This window comes from Panthera uncia, chromosome B1 (assembly GCF_023721935.1).
Source record: "Panthera uncia isolate 11264 chromosome B1, Puncia_PCG_1.0, whole genome shotgun sequence".
Lineage (NCBI taxonomy): Eukaryota > Metazoa > Chordata > Mammalia > Carnivora > Felidae > Panthera > Panthera uncia.
The window spans coordinates 90,021,725-90,036,812 of record NC_064811.1 but is presented as its reverse complement, the minus strand read 5'-3'; the positions used below and the strand labels follow the sequence as shown (position 1 = coordinate 90,036,812).

At 37.2% G+C, this 15,088-nt stretch overlaps 1 long non-coding RNA gene and 1 pseudogene across 3 annotated transcripts in view; one reads left to right on the top strand and one right to left on the bottom strand.

Moving 5' to 3' along the window:
* Positions 1 to 920: 920 nt before the first annotated feature.
* The window catches only part of LOC125923023 (uncharacterized), a 58,914-nt gene continuing 44,746 nt past the window's right edge, over positions 921 to 15,088 (top strand). The window contains exons 1-3 of one of the 3 annotated variants that reach the window (XR_007457861.1): positions 921 to 1,042; positions 4,121 to 4,170; positions 10,025 to 10,128. This is a non-coding gene — a long non-coding RNA (uncharacterized LOC125923023). The remainder of the gene's footprint in view (positions 1,043 to 4,120; positions 4,171 to 10,024; positions 10,129 to 15,088) is intronic. The other 2 variants (XR_007457862.1, XR_007457863.1) reach the window with 2 other exon arrangements.
* Positions 3,374 to 3,742, bottom strand: LOC125923019 (40S ribosomal protein S27-like; annotated as a pseudogene).

The following is a 15,088-nucleotide window of genomic DNA, read 5'->3' as shown; positions in this document are numbered from 1 at the left end:
TAAAAGAGGAATCCTGCCCACTCTCCACTTTTCAGTTAAGTCCACCCCAGTCACCTAGAAAGGTTCCTCTGACCGAGAGGAAGAAACAAGACTCCAGAAACTGAACAAATAAAAAAGAAGAGCAGAGCAATCTATAATCTATAATTTATAATTCTATGAGGCAGCAACAAAATTTAAATCTAAAAGAACAGCTCATTTTAGACTGCATTGCATTTATTTACATAATCTCAGCATGCCTGTTTGTTTGCAACCTGAGGAGTTTCTTGGGTGAAATTTGAAACTGGCCCTTGTACACGCATCCTGGGCTAGGAGAGACAGAAGAAAGAGGCAGGCCACTCCAGATTGACAGGTGGCAGTTTTTTTGTTACTGTTGTTGTTACTCCTGAAATTCAGAATCTTACTTAGAATCTATTTAAAGTAGGGGGGAAAACCATGTCAAGAAAGACCAGGTGGAAAACAGATTTCCAATAAAATGGAATTTGGGGGCAACAAAGGTCTAAAACGCCACAAAAGAGAAATGGCACCACAATTTTACTTGAACGATGGCTAATTACTTGCATTTTTGGCATTGTTAATCACTGAATCTGGGTTTTCCTCTGAATTCCACATAGAACATGCACTGCACAATTTTATCGTAAAATACCTGCTTTTTACACACATTTTAGGATAAGCTAGGGAGGCGGCAGTTTTAATAAGCAAGGAAACTTACTTACATAGGAGGCTTAACACAGGAGGCTGCAAGACGAGTGCACCTCTGCACTCACTCGCCAAAATGTTAAGAGTTTATACAGAAGCCTTACCTGGGTTCGTATTGTACAGATAGTCTCAACAACACTTTGCTCTTTCAAGGTTGCATCTTTGAAATGGCTCCGGCTACGGGAACCATGAGCGGAACGTATATTCCAAGTCCAGGACAGGAGGTGAGGAGCCTCTAACTGCGTGGTTCCGCTCGCGGGTCAACTGGCGGTCAGATCCTCTTGACGATCTTCTCCAGCAATACCTCCGTCGTCATTCTCTCAGGTATTTTTAACTTCTAAAAATGGTAAGGTTTAGGGAAAGAACCTCTGGCTTTTTATGTTAAGTCATCCAGGGTACAATCTTTCCCCTGACCTTGAGTTCCGACGAATCTGTAAGACACATAGACCACGAGATCATGACCTGAGCCGAAGTCGGATGCCTAACGGACTGAGCCACTCAGGCACCCCCAATTTTATTTTCTATTTGTCTGTTGCTCCTTTATGGAAATAAAATTGAGTTTTATATATGGACCTAATATCCTGCAGCCTTACTAAATATTTCATTATATAAGGAGTTTTTTTCAATGAATCCAAAGTCTAATGTGTTTCTCCCACAATACCAGATGAATTTTAAAATAAGACACATAGTCATGTTTTTTTCTCAAATATCAGCTACCAAATATCAGTCATCAGTCAGGAGCCACATCAAGAAAAAGACTGGAAAAGAAAACCTCTAACTGGCCCTATGAAAAGTAGACATTAATTACATTTTATGGAGGGTAAATCTGAAGTTGGAGAAGCTAAGGATCTGGCCCAAAGTCTCAGAGCTGTTGAGTGATGGAAATGGTATCGAGTGATGGAGATAGACATACACTCCAAGTCTGTCTGACTCTAGAACTTGTGCCTAAACCACTAGTCTCTAGGACTTCTTTTATTTTGCTAATAATGCCAAGATGGGCACCCATCCCCCATGCCAGCTCCTGCGACCAGGGCACCAACAGGAAAATATGAGTTACCCTATCCATCCTCCTATTCTCTTTTGCCAACTTCTTGGTGTCTCCCCTATGTTGAGAATTCCACCTGATAAGGTCCCTCTGGCTGCTGGTTGTGTTGTTTGAGAAATGAAGTAGTCTTTTTCAGTGATCCATAAAGATGTGCCCGGAGATAATAAGAAAAAGACGCAGCCATTACATTAAATAAATAGATGTCCTGACCATCAAGGAAGTTTAATTCAGTACTCAAGACAGGGAAGTCAAATGTGAATGTAAGAAAACAACCTGAAGAATGAATGCAAGTGTTTGTGGCATAACCAATAAATGGTGTTATTCCAAACTCTACACAAAGACTTTAAATATATTGGAGAAAGAAGAGAGGAAGGGATTTAGCCACTTTTGCTGAGACCAAGACATCTTGGAACAATTGTTTAAACACTTGAATCTCAGATCCTGTGATAGCTCACCTGAATTAAATCTATGCCATGGAAAGGATTCATTCTCTCATAGGTCACCTGTGGCTCCAGTTTCCCTGGATGCATTCATGTATTCATTTTAGCCCTTTCATTAAATATATCTGCTAAACCAAGAATAACAAAAGTATACAACTGTGGCATTGTACAGATAAAATTTGTGGGTGGTATTTTTAAACTATGCATCAGAATCTGACTGCCTTATTTATTGAAAGGAAAATTACATTGCTTCCAGGGAGTTTGGGAACTAACTATCATCTTCATTCTTAATCCTCTCAAATGAAGGAAATTACAAAATAAAATTGAGCTCACTATGCATATAAACAAGTAAAATGATGGCCTCAGTCCTCCGAAGTGTGCTGAGGCAAAAAGAAGCATTGAGATTATCTTATCTGGGCCTTAGGCTATAGCTTGTCCAAAATATAACTTCCAGAAGGGATCCACTTTATAATTATGACCAAAATGAACAGAACTGAGATTTGTGATTGCCTGGCCCACTCACAATATAGCAGACTTTGGCATGATTCCTGGCTTATATTCCTATTCTATATATTAGGAAATAATATTTTTTATTTCTCACCAGTTAGATAAGTGGTCAGTTTAATATAACACATATGTTGATCTTGTATCAAAATAAGTCTGACCTTTAAAAGCCAACTTGCATTTGGTACAACTCTTTTAGCAAGCAATTTGGCAACACATTTCAGAGCCATAAAAATATTCATAGGCGGTGACTATGTAATCTCACACTTGGCAATTTCTCCCTAAAGGAATAATCTCTCCACAAAAAAAAAGAAGTTATAATCATACAAAAAGGTATTGTAATGTTACTAATGGTAGCAAAAATTAGAAAGAGTGTTCATTTACAATAACAGAAATAGTTAAGAAATTATGAGATTATGATATACTCATTAAAAGGGAAATGTTTGTTGCAGTATTAATAGAAAAAATACAAATGCTTATCTGTCCTACAATTATAGTACTTACTATTTTTGTAAAACAGATAAAAGACACAGAAAAACTGATAGTGATTTATTTGAATAAGCAGTAAGTTTATGGGTGTTCCTTCCTTTTTAAGTTAAGATTTGGTTGTGTAAATTGTAATTTTATGTATTTATTTTTTGCCCATAATCCAAACTTCATTGAAAAACTGACACCAAAATAGGAGGTCACTGTTGTATACTTTAAAAAATTAAACATAATTTAATTATCTTGGTAGAGTGACTTGAATTACTGAACTGATAAGGCGTTCTGCAATATAACACAAATTCAAGAGGTTATGTGGATCATTAGTGTTGCTTTCTTCTAGATGAGCACACTTCTGTGAGTCTGGCCTTCCCTCCTGTTGGCTGGTCCAACACTGTTGAATAGCCTACACAAAGAACCATCTGAGCATGGCTGAAAACTGTGATAATCTTGTAATAACCTAGACATTTTACATCCATAAAATAGGAGTTTGGGCTTTGAACTAACCGTTTCTTTTTATGTTTTTTCTTTTCTTCTTCCAAGGACAGTGTAGTAAATCTCTACCCAAAGCCATGTTGATCCTTTTGCATTCCCAGCCAGTCCCAATCTTTACGGCTAAAGTTGTAATTTTAAAACAAACTTAGTAAGGTGCACCTGGGTGGCTCAGTCGGTTAAGTGTCCATCTTTGGCTCAGGTCATGATCTTGTGGTTCATGAGTTCGAGCCCTGCGGCAGGCTCTTTGCTGACAGCTCAGAACCTGGAGCCTGCTTCAGATTCTCTCTCTCTCTCTCTCTCTCTCTCTCTCTCTCTCTCTCTCTCTCTTTCTCTCTCTCTCTGTCTCTCTCTCTCTCTCTCTCTCTCTCTCTCTCTGCCCCTCTCCCCCTTAAAAATAAATATTTTTAAAAAATTAAAATAATGGAATTCCCTTAGAATGTTTCTCTGCTTCCAACAGAGCCACATTTAAACTACTCAAAATTCCACCTGGAATTCAAGACCTCACAGGTAAGGATTCTTCATTGTAGCCTCAATAGTTCATGTCAAGAACATTCAGGAGTCCAAAACATACATTCTATTTATTTAATTTTTTTTAATTTTTTTTATTAATGTTTATTTATTTTTGAGACAGAGAGAGACAGGGCATGAATGGGGGAGGGTCAGAGAGAGAAGGAGACACAGAATCCAAAACAGGCTCCAGGCTCTGAGCTGTCAGCATGGAGCCCGATGCGGGCTCGAACTCACAGACTGTGAGATCATGACCTGAGCCGAAGTCGGACACTCAACCGACTGAGCCACCCAGGCACCCCCATACATTCTATTTAAAACCTGAGACATAAGATGGAATGATTCTCCAAAGGATGCTTGGTTTAAAATTTCAAATCTCTATCTTCCCCATTATTAGCAAATTAATTTGTATCCAACATATTACATATTTCCAACATAGGAGGAGAAACATAAAGAAGCCTTGACAGGACAGTTTTTCCCTGACAATTACTGAGAAAGGACATGGTTACTTGACATAATTATTGAAATTAGGCATGTGTGGGTGGAAACATACACTTAATACTGTTTTATATGATAATTTCATATTTCCACCTGAAGTAGTTTTTTAGTCTATTTTTTATGTATAGGTATAGGTTTACTAAAGCATTTCCTTTAAAATTTCTCTTGAGAATATTTGGAGTTGGCCCACCACTGTGTCTCTTCAAGATGAGACTTTCCATCACTTCCTATCAAGCTTGTCTTAATACTGTTAAATATTTTACTTTTCCTCAGATAAGTGTTAACCTAGTAATGTAATATGATTATGGAGCTTTAAAACAAATTTCCATGTGGAATGTTTCATGTATAGGAAATATTAGTTATATAATAATCTTTTTTAATGTTTATTTTGACAGTGTACATACATGAGTGGGGGAGGGGCAGAGGGAGAGAGAGAATCCCAAGCAGACTCCACACCAGCACAGAGCCCAACTCAGGGTCCAGTCTTATGAACCATGACATCATGACATGAGCTGAAATCAGGAGTTGGACACTTAACTGACTGAGCCACTCAGGTGCCCCTAGATATATAATCATCTTTATCCACATCTGAGTCTTCAACAAGAACAAATGATCTCCTGATTCACCATTCTTTGAGAAAAAATAAATGCCTGAATAGAAAACATAGCCCCCAAGAGGGTAGTCAAATCTGAATTAGATTGGCTAGGGATCAAAAGATAAAGGCAGGAATTGTGGCTGTAAATTAAAAATTTTTACATTTATGAGGAAAAACATAATTTTTTATCTTTTACATTTACTGAGAGATATACCAAAAGCATAGAATCAAAAGTTAGAAATCATTTTTGAATGTATCAGTGATAATTCATGTATGAGGTCTTCTGGATTTGAAAAATATTTATAGTAGGCCTGGCATTTATCTGAAGGGATTGGTGTAGTTTGAATCATTCTTGCAGCACCATAGGAATCACGTTCTACTTCTCATGCCAAGGAACTCCTTCACTCTTAGGAGAAGAGCAAGTACATTAATAAACTCATGATCACACAAATAAGAAAGCCGATGCTGAGAATAGCCCTTGGATATATTTCCCATTTCCTTTTATGACTCTCTAAAATTATTATTGCTTAATGACTGGCTTATTCTTTTTAAGTTTTTACTTAAATTCCAGTTAGTTAATATACAGTGTAATATTAGTTAATAAGTATAAAAACTAAATCTAGTGATTCAACACTTCCAAATATCACCGGGTGCTCACCAAGACAAGCACTCCTTAATCCCCATCACCTATTTCACTCATCCCTCACCATCTCCTCTCTGGTGATCATCAGTTTGTTCTCTACAGTTAAGAGTCTCTTTCTTGGTCTGCCTCTCTCTCTCTTTTTTTTCTTACGATCATTTGTTTTGTTTCTTAAATTCCACCCATGAGTGAAATCATATGGTATTTGTCTTTGTTTGGCTGACTTATTTTTGCTTAACATAATATTCTCTAGCTCCATCCATGTTGTTGTAAATGGCAAGATTTCATTCTTTTTTATGGCTGGATAATATTCCATGGTGTGTGTGTGTGTGTGTGTGTGTGTGTGTGTGTGTGTGTAGGAATATATATATATATAAGGAATATATATATATATATATATATATTCATCAGTTGATGGACTTTTGAGCTGTTTCCATAATTTGGCTATTATAAATAATGCTGCTATAAACACTGGGGTGCATCTATCCCTTTGAATTAGTATTTTGTGTTCTTTGGGTGTGCATGTGTTGGATCATAAGATAGTTCTATTTTTAACTTTTTGAGGAACTTCCATACTGTTTTCCAGAATGGCTGCCCCAGTTCACATTCCTTCCAACAGTTTAAGAGGGTTCCCCTTTCTCTGCATCCTCGCCAACAGCTGTTGTTTCTTGTGTTTTTTATTTTAGCCATCCTGACAGGTTTGAGGTGCTATCTCATTGTAGTTTTGATTTGTAATCCCCTGATGATGAGTGATGTTGAGCATCTTTTCATGTGGATGACTGGCTTATTTTTATTTAAAGTTAATTATTGCAGAGGGAACTACTCCAAAGTACTCTTATCAGATTGCTAAGTCACATGACCAAACGTACATCTTGTTAATAAAGAGATAGTTACTGGCACAGAGCAAGCACTCGGTATATCTTTGTCAAGTGAAGAAATGAATGACTATCAAGTTAAAAGTAAAAACAAACAGATGAAAACATCCTGCAGTATGTGTGCATGCATTTGTGTGTGTGTGTATGTGTGTGTGTGTGTGTGTGTGTGTGTGTGAATAGAGACTCAAAAACCTACCCACAGACAAATAGTTTCCAAAAACCCAATAACAGAAAAGTCCTCTGTGAAGCTGATGGTTATGTGAAGTACCTTTCCCCCATACAAGTCATTCCCCAAATATAGCATCATCCCAAAGTAAAACCCCACTTCATCATTTGGAAAATTCTGAGGAATACTAAAGGAGAATGGAAATGCATTGCTTCTACCCTCAGAGGAAATGAGGCCACTGGGAAAGGGAAGCCATGCACCCATGTGAGAAGCTCTGTGACCCCATACAACCTCCCAGCTGCCTAGGGAACAAAGCCAACGTGTGGATCTCAACCTCAAATGCCACGATGAGAGAGAGAATCTAGTGTGTGGCATTTGAGCCCCGTAGCCAGAGACACACCCGGTTTTCTACCACAGCTGTCCATGCTGTTCTTGGATGGGTACAAGGAGGAGGCCAACTGAGAGCAAAGTCAGAGGGCACAGGAGTGAATTTGGTGCTTAGACTCACTTACTATTTAAACAAATTGATCTTTGCTAGAATTATTTTTAAACCAGAACTTCATTTGATGGCTCTGTTCCTTTGTTTTTTCCAGCATGACACAGTGCTTGGAGCAATTCACAGTTACTGACTGTACTTAACATTCACCTAAAAGTCACTGATAAAATCGAGAAACAAATCAAGAGAGAACACCAAGCTCACCAAAACCCAGTAATACGCCTTTTACTTAATCTACTGTAAACAGACTACTTACTCTAAAATGAATAGAGGAAATTTTTCATTATCTTAGAAGTCTATTTCACATGCTTTTTAATGTTTCTAAACACCCAGCTAGTCACATTCCTGAGAAGGGTGACATTTCTGGGGCACAGAAAGAATGGTATTCATAGATATTTCCCCAATCACATTACTGCCTCCTGCCAAGAATGTCCAGTTGATTGCTCAAGGGAATGTATCTCACCTGAAATCCCTTGGATTGCATACATTTGTTTTATGCTGATTGTACTGAGTCAAATTCTGCTGGGCATTTAGTCCAGCAACTCTTAACCAAATTCTGTTCTTCTAGTCTAACATCAGGCTGCACTGAAGTAAGGAAACCTGGGTACCAATAATGGCTCTGACCTTGGATAAAACACTTATCCTTCTGGAGGTGCTGGCTTCCTTCTCTGTGAATTAAGAGTGTTGTACCAGATGACTTCTAAGGTGTCTTTTGACTCAAAGATAATATGTGTTATGATTGGCAGTGAATTGCAAATTACAGTTAATTTTTCATCCACTGAAAGGAATCAATCACAGCATTTTATAAGGAATAACGGAAAGCCACCTCTAACATCCTTTGTTACCAAAATAGGGAAAATGAGGCCCATAGAAAAAAGGTATCCCAGTTAGTGGTGGAACAGACTGAGACCAAAATCTCTTGACATGTTGTCATGTACTTCTATAACAGGCTGTCAAACACTTGTCTACTGAAAATGGAAGTGTGGCATGAGCTAAGGAGTGGAGGAGTGAAATGCCCCTCCTCTCTATTCTTACTGCTCTTTGCTAATTTTTCTTCTACCACTTACTACACTGCATTATAATTAGTTGAGTGCAGGTTTGAACAACATACACACACAGACACTTATGCACACTTAGATTGTGAACTCTTTGAGGACTTTGTCCACTCCAAAGGGTTTTACACGTGGTAGACACCCCATAAACATTTGCTGGATGTCATCCATGAAATGCTTCTAGGAGAATGTATGAGAAGCTGGGGGTACCAACAGTTTACTCCTCCTCTACTCCATGGTCTACTCCCCTTCTAGATTTTGCTCCAATAGCCCATAAACACAACCCGCAGATACCTACATAGAGATAACAGTAACAACCCTTATTACTGGAGGCACAGTAAGTTTCAGCCTACAAGATGCCCTGGTGAAGATGGATTTGCAAATATGGTTTGGACTCAGACCAAAATAAGGCTTCACGCTTCCCCCCCTTCTAGCCTTGGGAACTATTGGGATGAAGAGCTAGATGGACAAAGAGACTGAAAACAGAGGACTGCAAACAGCCTTGACAACCACCCAGGCGCCCACAGATCAGACAAGTCAGCCTGTTCCCCTCCTAGCCTGGTCACACAAGACCAGACATCAGGGAAGGCATCTAATTCTGACCAATCCATGAGGCGGGCAGTGCAGGAGGTAGGGGGCAGACTCAAGTTTGAGTCTGTTGACTGCAACTAGGATCCAGTTGACACTTGACTTTCACATTAGCAACTCCTCTTTGAAAAAGAGGCTTGAAGAAGGGGAGGAAAAAAACAAAACAGGAGAAAGAATGCCAAAAGAGCTTCTGGTGATACCTCCTTGCATGGAAATATCAAGATAGAAAAACAAAATTTCTCCTCTTGAGAATGAAACAATTATTTAAATTGTGAAGAATTTAAATCAAAAATATAAAATAAAATCATTTTTAACAGAATACTATATTTTTAATGTTTATTTTTGAGAGAGAGAGACAGAGCACAAGCAGGGGAAGGGCAAGAGAGAGGGAGACACAGAATCTGAAGGAGGCTCCAGGCTCTGAACTGTCACCACAGAGTCCGATGCAAGGCCCAACTCCTGGACCACAAGATCATGACCTGAGTCAAAGTCGGATGCTTAACTGACTGAGCCACCCAGGCGCCCCCAGAATACTATTTAAATGGTTGTATTGGTTTTATAAAATAAAAATTATTGAGAATATTTGGGTGATTTATATGAACCCATGGTGAATTTTTAATGTTTAAATAAATATTTTTCCTTTATAGAAGTAACATAATTATGGCAGAAAATTTAGAAAATATAAAAACACAGCAAGAGGGAAAAAGTTAATTGCTCATAGTCTCAGCCATCTGGAGGCAACAATTAATAACAAATGCATTTCCTTCTGCATACTTTTTAGAGTTTTGATCATATGATGTAAATGTTAATTTTAGTTTAAAACATAACATCTTTTCTAATGATAAAAGTAATATGCATTCATTGTAAAAAAATTTCTTGCCAAATACAGAAAAAAAAATCACTCTAAAATCCATAATTGGTATGTTGTTACTTTATGCCAAAAGGAAAATGAAACATGAAGTGCCAACATTTTGCTTTACAAAGCTTTTATGAAAGTCCCTGGTTTTGAATCTGCAAAGAAATCATAGTAGAAAGTTATACTTCTAAGGTAAGCTTCTATAGTTATAATTTTAAGGTAAATTCACATACTTCTAAGGTAAATGCTGAGCTAAATTTGCTTTCTCATTGGAAATTATTCGGAAAATTCTTTAGACACATCACTTCTTCAGATCTCTTAAATTCATTGTCTGTACAGTGTACACAGAAGAAGGTAAAGAATATATCCAACTCAATGCCAACATCCTAGTGGTCTCTCCAGGCTATATTCAGTTAAGATTATAGCTCAGAGATGGGAGGGTTTTAGTACTAAAATTTAGACACACAATTTTACTTCAATCATAGCTAAGCTTTTAGCAAATAATATCAGTTAGACATCAGGAAGAAGCTCTAATGCAGTGGTCTCAACCTCAGCTGTGCATTATATAACCACCTGGGGAGATTTTAAAATCCCAGATAGGTAGGCTCAGGCCAGTGAAATCAGAATCTCTGGGATCTGGCATCAGCATTTTAAAATGCAGGTGATTCCAATGTATAATCAAGGTTGAGAGTCCTGCTCTATGGAGAAAACATTGCACTTCTACCCCCAGTAATGTTTAGAGTGCATAGAATGTCTTTTACCTAGATGACCATACCCTTGTCCCACAATGTAGATTAGAGCTAACTAGAGGCAGGGCATATTTTTTGTTTTCTGATTATATATTTTTTTTAAATTTTCAGTATAAATATATTTTAAACATAGTCTGATCCTTCTATTGTAACGTTCCAAGAATTTTTTTAAATTTATAAAACTAAGTTAATTCACCAAATATTTAATTCACCAAAATTTTGGATTATATTTGCTCTCTACTTCCCATCGTGCATAGATTAAAACTGCATATAAATTAAAAGTTTCACAGTAAATACAGCTATAAAAAGTGCAGGAGAACATTTGGAGAATAAATATGCGATTTGAGGACAGTAGTAAGGCCAGAAATTATAAGTGTGAATATGAACTGATTTAACTATACAGCAATGTGAAATCTCTCTATGCAAAACACCACAATGCTAAACAGTATGTGAAAAGCAAGGGAAGAATATTTGCAATGTGTATGGCAGATGTACAGTTAATATCCTTAATATTTAAATATTCTTACAAATTAAAATGGTAAAGACCAACCCAAAAGAAAAAATGTGAAAAGTCAAAAAATAAGCTATTCACAAAAAAAATAATCAACCAAAATATACGGGCAAATAGACGTTCAATCGCAGCAAGAAAAACATTAATTCAAATTGAGATAATAAATGGCCTCTTACGAGACTGTAAGGAGGTCTTGATTCTCTCTTAGTGGGGAAATAACTCCAAAATATCCTTTTTCCAGATTCACCAGTTTTCTTAACATTTTGCCACATTTGCATTATCAATCTCATGCTCTTTCCAAATACATATTGAAGAATAGGTTGCATACATCACCCTACATCATTCCTCTTTACTCCCCAATTTTACATGTGCATCTCTATTTTAATCTTTGATTATCCTTTGTAAGACTTTGTTTTCTGCCATCAAGCAAAAAGCTAATGATTTAGCTCATTCTTGTTTCAGTATAAGTATATATCAGAGCCATAAAACTATTCTCCAAAGGAATTTCCATGGTCATGATATCACCTATTAAATGATCATATGTGACACCTGGCAAATTGACAGACATGGCCACTTACTTCTGAGAGTTTGGCCTCTGAAACATGACCACAATCAATAAATTTGTAGTCATACATGAAGAACTCTGAATTCCAAGAGAGTACAAGACGGCCAGTTTATCAAGGAGCTGACTGCCATGCATGCACATATGCACTAGATGCACATGCATATTCAAAGAAGCCAAGAAGCTGGGACACACCCATTGAGCTATGCTTTGAAAGTTAAAACCCCAGGTGTCCAATTTTACAAATGTGCAAATTGCTAAAGTGAAATAAGATTCTGCTAAGGGCAAAAGGATATCAGGATTGGCAGGAGTGTGTGAGGAGGTGGAGGAAGGAGTCCTGAGGATGGAGAATTCAATGAATGTTGAGTTTGTAAGTATTTTCCTGGGCCAAGGAAACACTCCATTTGTCCAGAAGAAAAAGAATCAGCTGCTGTGTTTGGGCATTGGCTATATAGTGTGTTGGAACATATGGCATAGATCATGTTTAAACAAATACCAAAAATGCCTGCCTAAAGTGGTCGTATTCTAATAATACATATGCACCATTGAATTCTATCTAAAGATGCACCTTGGGGCGCCTGGATGGTTCAGTTGGTTAAGCATCTGACTCTTGATTTCGGCTCAGGTCATGATCTAATGGTTCATGAGTTTGAGCCCCGAGTCTGGCTCTGCGCTGACAGCACAGAGCTTTCCAGGGATTTTCTCCCTCCCTCCTTCTCTTCCGCTCCCCTGCTCACGTGCTCTCTCTCTCTCTCTCTCAAAGTAAATAAACTTAAAAAAAATGCACCTTAATTGCATTAATATATAATCAATTTTCAGTTTTTCAGTTTTCACTGCTAATTAAATGTTAGCCTTCCCTAACAAGCTAAGGAACCTGATTTAACCATTTACATTCATTGAAGTTCTGTTGTTTCTTCCAGTATGAGTTGAATATGTGAAAAATGATTATGATCATAAACTCTGCCAACCCAAACAAAAATAGTTTCATTCCAAATTTCTATCTAGGGGATAGGGTTTTCATTTCCTACCTTCATTCTAATCTTTCATCTACTATCCCGCATTGTTGTTTTTCATACTTTGAAACAATTTCAACCTCATAAAGTTACAAGTGAATTCCAAAATATCCTTTATCCAGATTCATCTATTGTTAACATTTTGCCACATTTGCACTATCAACCTCTTGCTCTTTCCAAATATGTATTGAAGCATAGGTTGCATTATCATGATACATCATGACCCTTTACTCCTCAGTATTACATGCACAATTCTTAAAAACACGAATATTGACTTTATTCCCTTACATAACTTCAGTACAGTTATTAAATTCAAAATACTTAACATGGATATAATACTTTTACATAATCAATCATCCTTATCCCAATTTTGCCAGTTATGTCCTTTATACTATTTTTCTCTTCAAAGAGTCCAGGATGCAGTCCAGGATAACACATTTTATTTAGTTGTTATTTAGTCTTTAGTCTCCATTAATCTGGAGCAATTTGTCAGTCTTTCTTTATCTTAATGACAGAAGTACTTTCAAAAAATACAGGTCAGTTTTTTTCAAGTGTTCCTCAATGTGGGCTAGTCTTTCTCATAAGATTCAGTTTATTGCATCCCCAGCCAGAATACTGTGTAACTGATACTGTGTCCTTCTCAGGAAATCATATATCAAGGCAGGTTATGTCTGTTGCCCCCTTACTAGTGATGTTAATTTTCTTTTCCCAATGGTTTGTTCTACTTATCCACTGTATAGTTATTATTTTTTCCCATTGCAATAATGAGCAGTCCGTGGGGAGACATTTGGAAAATCATGCAAATATCCTGATCCTCCTCAAATTTCCCCCCCCCAAATTTGTCATTCATTGGTGATTCTTGCTCAAACCAATCTTTAGTATGATAATTACAAAATGGTGATTTTCCATCTCCTGATTTATCAATCAATTTTCTGATATAAGGAACAGCTCTTCTTTATCTGTCTATCTATCTATCTATCTATCTATCTATCTATCTATCTATCTTCTTACCTACCTACCTGTCTGCTATATACTATCCATGGATTGATTCACGGATCTCTATTTTACTAAGTGGGTTATAATTCATTACTGTCTTTACTTATTTTTGTGTTCAAATTGTCTCAGATTTAGCCAGGAGAAGTAGCTTCAAAGTGGTTTCAAGGGGGTTTTTCACATTACCCCATCACTTTTTTTTTTTTTTTAGCACTTTTTTATATTCTGACTCAAGATGCTTCTGTTTCAACTCTTACCTTCCCTACCACAGTCTTGAAATCAGCTGTTTCTACAAGGAATGTTCCTTTTAATGGGGAATGGTATTTAGTAGGCAAGATTTGGGTACTAAGTGTGCTGATTACTATTAGAATATAATTGCTTATAGCCGGTTCCAAAGGCAAAGAGCTAAAAGAGGCAAACATATGTAGATGGATGCATGGATGGATGGATAGATAGATGAAATAATCAGTTCATACCTTCAATTCCAAATTTCAATCCACCCGACCAAGTTTTTCCTTGCCTTTCTTTCCCCCATATTTGCATCTTCCTGCACAGTATAAATCTTGTTTTCCAAGAATATCAACCCATTCATTCATCATTTATTCCTACAATGCATAGGAAATCATTTTAGAATTGTTATGCTTATACCAGAAAAAAAAAAAGGCTTGTTCGTGGGTCTTTTTCCCCCTTAGACCAAGATTATGTAGTAAAAAGACTATATTCGAAAGTCACTTGGGAAAAACTTCCATTTTTAGTAAGACGGAATATATACTTCTCTTTATTCCTTCTGTTCATTACAACTAATAATGTGGACTTTATACTTAAACAGAAAACTCTGAAACATGGAGAGAAGGCAGACTAGCCAGGCACTTAAGACCCAAGGGACAACAGGATGATGGGTTCCCTGGCTTTTCCTTTTGGCTTCTGTATGCCACACTTGGAGCTGATGATGCTGGCGATCCAGAAATGCCAACAAGCATAGACAAAAACAACAAAAGGCTGCTTTCTCTAGCCAAAGAGTTAGGAAAGCGCAGCTTAGCAAGACAGGAAACTTTTGGACAATAACCAGTCTACTCCAGTCAGATACTGAAGACAAAACTGGGGCCCCATCTTCACTGAAGCGAAGACCAGGTGAGGAGCTTAGACTTTGATCCTTGCCACTCTGTAATGAAGCATCCTAGCCTCTCCCCACTACATGTTAGTCTACAATTATCTTAAAATTAAAATTTTAATTTAAAACAAAAATGAAAAACATATTTGAACTATTTCTCCCCCCCTTCAATGTAGACAGATTACGAATTGGAAATACAGTTTGAATATTTTG